Raw genomic sequence first — 7603 nt, forward strand, 5'->3', positions numbered from 1 at the left:
TTAGCCTATCCTTTGCGGGATTAAGTTTCATATGAACAAACCCCAAGATTGGGGGCTCAGCCTATTGCTTTGGTTGTGTCCACTGCTTGTGAGAATATCAAGAATTCTCCACTTGGGAAAGTTGAATTTTCTCCCTTTCTCACCATTCCCCCAAGGGGACTTTGCATATACCTTTTTATTCACTGTTCAAATTCTTCTGGGATTTATCAAGGCATCACTCTGGGCAAACCTACAAAATCTCATGCCCTTCTCAAGGTTCCATGTACTTACGGTGTTCAATTAAGTTGTCCACATAAGTTATATTAGGAAATGCGCTAGTCAAAATACAAATTTTGTATCAAATATTTTTTGCTTTAGCCTCACACATAAAGGTTTGAAATATTAATTACCATCTATTTTCAACACCCTGTATTATTGACATTTCTTCGTTCTCCCTCATGCAAAACATTTTTAAATTTGTATATTTAGTTACTTTCATTATACACTCTAGGCATTCCTAGATTATACCATCTCAGTCTTTATTATCTATCTTTCTTTCTGATTTCATTTGTGCCCCCAGGCCTCCTCCCTCTTTCATTCTCACATTCAGCTTCATTCAGTGTTCTAACATTGTATTATAGTTAGGTAGTATTGTGCTATCCATTTCTGAATTTTTACAATCAGTCCCTTTGCATAATCAGTATACCTTCAGTTCCAATAACCTAATATTTACCAAATAGGGAAAGTTTTACTTCTTCCTTTCCAATACCTTTTAATTCTATTGCTTAATTGCTCTGGTTAGACCTTCCAGCACAGTGTTAAATAATAGTGGTGACAGCAGGCATCCTTTTCTTGTTCCTTGGTCTTAGAGGGAAAACTTTCAGTCTTTCACCATTAAGTAGAATGTTAGCTGTGGGGTTTTCATAGATGCCCTTTATCAAAAAAAGCATTGCTGAATTTTGTCAGATGGCTTTTTAGCATTAATTGAGATGATCATTTGTTTTTTCCCTTCATTCTGCTAATGTGATATATTTCATTTATTGATTTTCTTATATTGAACCTCCCTTGCATTCCTGGGTAAATCCCACTTGATCATGGTGCATAATTATCTTAATATGCTGTTGCATTTCATTCGCTAATATTTTGTTGAGGATTTTTATATTTATGTTCATAAGAGATATTGGTCTGTACTTTTCTCGTGGTATCTTTATCTGGCTTTAATATGAGGATGAGGTTGGCTTCATAGAATGAGTTAAAAAAGTGTTTCCTCCTCTTCAGTTTTTTGAAAGAGTTTGAGCAGGAATAATGTTAATTCTTTTTGGAATGTTTGGTGAAGCCATCCAGTCCTGGGCTTTTCTTTGTTAGGTGGTTTTTGATTGCCGATTCAATTTGTTTACTAGGTATTGGTTTTTTGAGTTTTTCTAATTCTCTTTAGTTTGTCTATTTCTAGAAATTTGTCCATTTCATCTAGGTTGTCTAATTTGTTGTAATACAGTTGTATCCCATTTCTGTGTTCTGTAGAAATGTCCCCCTTTTCATTTTTGATTTTAGATATTTGTATCTTCACTCTTTTTTCATCAGTCTTGCTAAAGGTTTGTCAATTTGCTGATCTTCTCAAAGAACCAACTTTTGGTTTTGTTGATTTTTCTCTGCTCTAATCTTTGCTATTTCTTCCCTTCTGCTTGCTTTTGGTTTAGTTTGAGGTTCCACTTTTGAGGTTAGATTCTGATTTGACATTTTTCTTCTATTTTAATGTAAGCACTTAGAGCTATAAAATTCCCTCTCAGCACTGCCTTTGTTGCATCCCATAAGTTTTTGATATATTGTGTTTTCATTTTCATTTGCCTGAAAATATTTTCTAATTTCCCTGTGATTTCCTCTTTAACCCATTGGTTAAAAGTATATTGTTTCATTTCCACATATTTGTGAATTTTCCATTTCTCCCTTTTTATTGATTTCTAGCTTCATTCCATTTTAGTCAGAGAAAATACATTGTATGATTTTGTATTTTTGAATTTATTGAGACTTGTATTATGATCTAACATATAGTCTATCCTGGAAAATGTTCCATGAGCACTAGAGAAGAATGTATATTCTATTGCTGTTGGGTTAAGTGTTTTGTATATGCCTATTAGGTCTAGTTCTTTTAGTTCTTTCAAGTCTTCTATTTTTCTTTTTGATCTTCTGTCTAGATGTTCTACCCTTTATTGAAAGTGATTATTAAAGTCTTTTAATATAGAACCATAAATTTATCCCTTCAGATCTGTCAGTATTTGCTTCATATATTTTGGGACTCTGCTGTTTAAGTGCATATATATTTATAATTGTTTGGTGTTGTTGAATTGAACTCTTTATCAGTGTGTAATGACTGTCTTTGTCCCTCATCACTGTTTTTGGCTTTAAGTCTATTTTTTTTTATATGAATATAGCTACCCCAGTGCTCTTTGATTACTATTTGCATAGACTGTTTTTTTCCTATCCTTTCACTTTCAGTTTACTTATGTCTTTGAATTTAAATTGAGTCTCTTGTAAACAGCAGGTGGTTGGGTCATACTTTTTTTTATCCATTCTGCCAATCTCTGCCTTTGGCTGGAGAGTTTAATCCATTTATACTTAAAGAAACATTGTATGTCCAAAACCATAGGTTTATCGTTATTTTTTATGTATTAGTATTTTAGCATCTGTAAGAAGTAAATAAATATAAAATAAATATATAAAAAATAAAATATAATAGTATTGCATTATGAATTATAATTACCCATATGGTTATCTTTACCAAGAGTCTTTATTCCTTTGTTCCTATCCTGTCAGTCTGAACAACTTCATGTACATGTTAACATTCTAAAATGTTAACTCTGGAATTTATTCCCTGAGATATGTTTCTTGAGTTTGTATCCAGCTGGAAAATGACAGAGATTTTCCTGAGTTTCAGAAACTATCAAAACCAAGTAAACTTAAGCAGAAAACACCTTTCACAGTGTTTGCAAATTGGCTTTGTGTTGGTAGGTGCTCTTCTTCAGAAGTCAGCCACCTATCAAGAAGTTCATCCCCAAGGCAAATGCAGAGTGCGGGGTCTTCCCTGTCTTTCCTGGACCTGGGTCTTGACCTGTTCTTGTGCTTGTTAGCGGCCTTAGGAGTTGCCCTGTTTACAGGAATTTGAACGCCCGCTTTACTCCCATGGAAACAAACCTTCTTTTCCAGGATGCAGGACTTAAAGCAGGTAAACCTTTGCCCCAGCCCATCTAACTCAGTTGTTTCTTACTTTGCTTTCTTATTCTGTTGTCTCAAGATGTTTTTGCCTGGAAGGTAAATTGGGGGTAGGGGTGGGGGTGCAGCCGGAGAGGAATTTCCCAAATCATTTTTTCCCAGCTGGAATAAGGCCAGGTATCCACAGAGGGAGCCTTGGGAGGCCAGCTCCAAATTGCCCTGGGGAGGGGATGAGAGAGAGAGACCATGGAGAGTGCCAGGAGCTTCTCCCACTGCTCCTCAAGGCTACGCTTCATTGACTTAGCATATGCCCAGCAAATGCAGCCCTTCATCTGGCCCCCACAACTCTGAGGAAGCCTCTGGTATATGTGTCCTTCACTGCCTTTGTCCGGGGCAGGGTGGAGCAATGTCTGCCCTCAGAGCTCCCAGCAATCTGGAGTAGCTAATCAGAAGCACTGATCAACAATCAGGTGCACACCCCTGGTTCTGGGGAAACTGGTCCCATTCTGGTACCACTGCACCAGAGGCCAGGTTTGAGTACCTCTCTGCTGCCAGCTGCAAGACTCGGGATGGGCCATGACTGGCACTGTATTTACTGCGATTCATTACCAACCTCTTCCCTGGATGCTGCATGTGTTATACTGGACTCCAGAGCTAGTTAATTCAGGCAGTTTCTGCCTGTTTAATCTCCATTCCCATTAGCCTGGTTTATTCCTCATCCTTTTTTCCCTTGGACTATTTTAATAGCTTCTTGCTTCTACCTTTAATCTCTTCCCTCTCTAGACCTTTCTCTGTACCCTAAAAAAATGTTTGATCATCTATTCCTCTCCTCACTTAACTTCTGATGATTCTCAATTGCTCATAAAATAAGGCCCAATTCTTTGGTTTTACATGGTAGGCATTTCATATCCTCTCCCAACCTAGCACCCCAATCTCCTTTCCATCTTCACCTCACCTTTATCCAACTAAGTTTATATTTATGACTTCACACCTCTACATACAACTATAGGAAATGTAAGCATTGCTTTGTGGAGCTTTTCTTACAGTTATATGTGTATATGTTTATATTTAGTTGTAATGTAATCCACTCTAATATTTTCTATTCTATTTTCTTCTCCTGAATTTTATTTTTCAAAATTCCAGCTGAGTCCTTCTGAATCAATTTTCTGAAGTTTGAAAAACACTGGGAATGCACTGATTCTTTAAATCTCTAAATTCCTAGCCAAAATGGCCTCTGATTGGTTCTCATCTGCTTTCAGGTGATTAATTGTGTACTTTATTCCTTTCCAGGCCCGGGTTGGGTGGGGGGCAAGTTGGAGAAAAGAACAGCTGTTTTGCCTTAGGGTAAGGATGTTTAGCCCTGACTAATGAAAAGATTGGGAAGGCTAATAAGGAACCTCTAAGAGAGATGGAAGAAAGCACTGAAATAGCTTGAGAAGCTCCATGTTCCCACCTAAGCAAGCATCTGAGCCTGATCTCCCTAAATCTGGTAACTAAAGTCTAGAGCCCTTTCACCATCTCTTCACCTTGGCCCTTTGACTTAAAAAGGCCTGTAACTCAGCCTCACCTCCTTCATGAGATTTGAGGGAGGGAAGGTTTTCAAAGGCTGCCCTTTTCTTATCCCCATTGGAGCACTACGATCCTTTAAAAGAAAACGGGAAAGTCTTTCCTTTAAATGAGTATAAACTCTCAAACCACATTTTGAAGATCGGGTGCTTCCCCGATCTAAATACTCTCCATTTAATTCACGGCTACTTGTGTCGCAAGAAAGAAGCCATGTATGCTTTTTCTCTGATCATCATCTACTTTTCCTTATGGTTAAACCAGCTACTCAGAGGCTCAGATACGATTTATATTGCTATGAAAAAATATTAGGAAGAATCATATGCTGAGACCTCATTAGAAGCTTCTTATGCAGTCCTGGTCTCTGCACTGTACTGCTCCCTCTACACTATTAACCATCCTGATCATATGCTGGAGTGGCAGAACCCTGGGACCTGAGGAGCTGGAAGGATCTGTTTCTTACTTGAGTCAGGCCTGTGAGCCACTCTGCAGAATGCCATGTGGTGCAGTGAAAATGAAGTGAGGGTTGGATCAAACACATCTGTCTGAGTTTCACTTACTCAAGCTATTACTTAGGGTAAGTTACTTCATTGCCCTGTGCTAGTTTCCTTATCTCCAAAATGAGACTTGATAAGGACAGCATGATTAATCTAGGGAAAGTTGTCTAGCATTAAGTTCTGGATAAACTCTAGTTTCTTCCTTGCTCACCCACAGGATATTTACAATATTATTTACAATTTATTGATTTTTTACTATGTACTGGGCATTATGTCTATTATCTCATTTAATTCCCTCAACTTCCCGTGGTCTAAAATAATTTTGGTAATAGAATGTCTCTTGTGAGCGGGCCACGATGGCTCCGTGGCAGAGTTCTTGCCTGCCATGCTGGAGACTTGGGTTCTATTTCCGGTACCTGCCTATGTAAAAAAAAGAAGAATGTCTCTTGCTAGGTGTGGGGCTTTGGTTAAATAAAGCAGGGCATATTTCCAGCCTCTCCCCCAACCCCCATTCCTCCTTTCATATGGATAAGTTGAAGAAATCACATCTTTGGACCCTTAACCCATGTGATAGTTTGAAGCTGCAGTGAATTGGCAGAAGAATATCCAGGCAAAAAGAACAGTAAAGTGCAGCTGCTCTGAGACATAAAAAAAATGGCATGTTTGAGGACAGGAAGGAAACCAGTATAACTGGAGCAGAGCGAGCAAAGGGAATGGTTTAAGATGAGGCTAGAGAAATAGGCAAAGTCCAGGTCATTGCAAATCCTTCATATTAAGCTTTATCAATGAAAACGGAAACCAGTGGGAGGCTGTTGCAAAGTCCTGAGGATTAGAGTGAAGGGAATGGAAATAAAAATAACAGGATGGATTCATAATCCCTATAGGACTGTCTGATGGATTGGGTGTAGGGAAAGAATCCAATATGACTCCTTAGTTTCTAACTTGAGGAACTGGGTGGAAGTGATGCCATTTACTGAGAAAGGAAAGTGGAAGAGACCAAGATTTGAGAGATCAAAGTCGTGCACTCCATTTTGGAGATAAATTTGATATGCCTTTAAGTCCAGTGAAGACATCAGGCAGACAGACAGTTGTATGTTCAAGTCCAGAGTTCAGGGAGAAGTCTGGACTGAAGACATAGATTCATGAGACAGCAACATATAGGTGATACATGAAGCCATGGGACTGAGTGAGTTCATCTAGGGAGATAGAGTGGATAAAGAAGGCCAATATTTAGAAGTCTAGTAGAGAAGGAGCCAATAAAGGAGACAAGTTGGAACCAGTGACGTAAAAGGAAATAGAAGTTGGGAAGCACAGAGAAGAGTGTTTGAGACAAGAGAAAGTGGTCAGCCTTGTCAAATACTATGTTAAGTCCAGAAAACAGCCCTTTGAGTTTGACATCATAGTCATTGATGTCCTTGCTGAGTGGATTACAGTACACTGGTAGATAAGGAAGCCAAACTAAAAGTGGGTTGAAAAGCAAATTTGGGTAAGAAAGTGGGAATGGAAGTGTAGCAATCTTTCAAGAATTTTAACTGCAAAAGAGCAAGGAAATGGGGAAAGGATTTATATTATTTTAAATAAGAGACCCTAGAGCATGTGTACTTTGGGGAATGATCCAGTGGAAAGGAAGACTGATGATGCAAGAAAGACAAAAGATGCCGAAGAGTGTAATCTTCAAGAAGACAAGAGAGCTGGATTAACATGGGCCTGAAATGTACACACAACACACAGTCACCAGCATTCACACTGATACACTACCACCAGCACTCATGTTAACACCTTACATAGACCTAACAGCCAAACATACATTCACACGAGCCTACCGAGTCATAGTACATATACAGACGTATACACATACACATACACAGAACTAACAGCCACGGAGACAAGGCAGATAGACCCACCAACTTCTGCATCCCCTCTCACATATAGATGCCCTTATCCTGGGGATCCCCCTTAGAGGTCCCTTGCCACCCTCAACCCTGCCTTTTAATTCTCAGGTCCTGCTTCTCCCCAGTACCCTTGCTCATTAGGAGGCAGATCCATGCCTGAGCTGAAGAAGACCAAAGAGGGCTTCACAATCAATGGAAAGGTTTTATTATGAGAATGAGGAAGAAATCTGAGCAGTGGGGAGATACAGTGACTGTAGGGTCAAGAGAAACAGCAAATACAAAATCCCAGCAACAACCTCAAGGTCCCTGACACACCTTCCCTCCTAGCCCACCCACACAGCCCTTTGCAAGTAAAAATACCCTCTCAATCATGATTCAGCTGGACATCTTGGTGTGTGAGCAGAAAACAGTACAACAAGAGAACCCAACTCATTGGGATAAATAAGTTGCATTGGACATTTTTAA

This window comes from Tamandua tetradactyla, chromosome 2 (assembly GCF_023851605.1).
Source record: "Tamandua tetradactyla isolate mTamTet1 chromosome 2, mTamTet1.pri, whole genome shotgun sequence".
NCBI lineage: Eukaryota > Metazoa > Chordata > Mammalia > Pilosa > Myrmecophagidae > Tamandua > Tamandua tetradactyla.